Raw genomic sequence first — 2,137 nt, 5'->3', positions numbered from 1 at the left:
CGTGTTGACAGCCTGTTCACACGTCCGCTTTCCCACAATATAAACAGCTAATGATCGAGGGCGAGTTCTTGGTTTCTTATGTGGGTTTATTGTTAGGCAGTTTCATTTACGTCCTCCCAGCGCGGTAACAACACACAACAACATCAGTCAAGTTTCCGTCTACCATAAAGCAGTTCGTCTGCCGTAAACAGCAATGTTGTGACACTTTTAAACAGGACAATACTGCCATCTACTGTACATGCATATGTGACCCACCCATAATGTGTCACATTTTTGTGTTGATTTATTTATTTTATTTTGTGGTTTGAATTCGTTTTTGGAGCTGTCATTACACATTTATCAGTATTCACATTGGTCAGTAGGGGGCAGTAGGGCGTTTCTTCCCAATTGAATGCTATCACCTGCAGACCAGAAGTGTCTTGTCATTCTGATGAGCGCGACCAGTCTGTGAACAATTGAAACGTCCTGTGTGCTTTTTCCTCCTGTATAACAGATTAGTTTTGGTGAATCAACTCACTGAATAATATCCATGTGATCTTTATAAGTTTAAGTACACATTTTGATGGTGGAGCCTAACTCTAAAGTGTTTGTGAGTTGTAGTTTGTATTTGTGAATGAATCCAGTGCACAGCTGCAGTAATCAATACAAAATGGCGACGTGAGTACGCAATGTTTATATAGGAACTTCTGATCCTAATTCAGACTCCCAAATTAGAGCTCCCGTTTTCTTATTGATTTTATAATGTATATTTGTATAATGTGTGTGTTCTGAAATAGTGACAGAGAATAGAACAAGGATGGACAATTCAACCCTTAACTCAACAATGAGTAGATGAGTGTTGTGTGTGTATATGTGTAAATAAATGAACACTGAAATTCAAGTATTTCTTTTATTTATTTTTATATATATATATATATATATATAGCTAGAATTCACTGAAAGTCAAGTATTTCTTATATATATATCTTAACCACGCCCCCCACCCCCCACCTCCCGAAATCGGAGGTCTCAAGGTTGGCAAGTATGCATGTCTGTGTAATCATGTTTTGTTTTAGTCATGTTTTGTTTTGTTTAGTTATTGACTCTTTAGTTTCTGGCTTTTCACTCCCTTGTCTTGTTTCCATGGTTACCCATTAGTTTCACCTGTTCCACGTTTGGACTCATTATGCACTCTTGTTTGTCACCATAGCAACCCATTAGTTTTCACCTGTCATGTCACGCACCTGTTTTGAGTCACACACCTGTTGTTAATCATGTCTGTGTTATTTAAGCTTTTCATTTTCTGTTGTTCATCCTGGTGTCATATCTTTTCTAACCCTGCTATCCTCTCGTATCAAGCCCTGTTCACGGTCCCATGCCACAGTAAGTGTTTTTTATTTCGTGTTCATAGTTTCTGCCTTTGTGCAAGTTTTGTTTTCATTCGCCAAGTCTTTTTTTTTACGTCCGCCATTGTGCGCGCTTTTCGTTTGTTCCTTTTTGATAGTAATAAATAAATCATGTACCCACCTTCAAGCCATGTCCGATCCAAATTCACTTGCATCTTGGGAAAACAAAAACTCCATAGTCCACGTTCTGACAATGCTATACGTTTACCAAACAATCTGTCACTCCTAATCGCTAAATCCCATGAAATCTTATACGTCTAGTCTCTTACGTGAATGAGCTAAATAAGATTATTTGATATTTTACGGTAATGTGTTAATAATTTCACACAAGTCGCTCCTGAGTATAAGTCGCACCCCCGGCCAAACTATGAAAAAAACTGCGACTTATAGTCCGAAAAATACGGTATTAGTAAGTAAGCAAACAAAGGCTCCTAATTTATCTGCTGACATATGCAGTAACATATTGTGTCATTTTCCATTCTATTATTTTGTCAACATTATTAAGGACAAGTGGTAGAAAATGGATTATTAATCCACTTGTTCATTTACTGTTAATATCTGCTTACGTTCTCTTTTAACATGTTCCATCTACACTTCTGTTCAAATTTAATAATCACTTAGTTGTTTGGATGCTTTACATTAATTTAGGTATCGACCCGATACCAAGTAGTTACAGGATCATACATTGGTCATATTCAAAGTCCTCATGTGTCCAGGGACATATTTCCTGAGTTTATAAACATAATATAAAT

Source organism: Nerophis lumbriciformis, linkage group LG20 (assembly GCF_033978685.3).
Source record: "Nerophis lumbriciformis linkage group LG20, RoL_Nlum_v2.1, whole genome shotgun sequence".
Classification (NCBI taxonomy): domain Eukaryota; kingdom Metazoa; phylum Chordata; class Actinopteri; order Syngnathiformes; family Syngnathidae; genus Nerophis; species Nerophis lumbriciformis.
Note: the sequence above shows the minus strand (reverse complement) of the source record.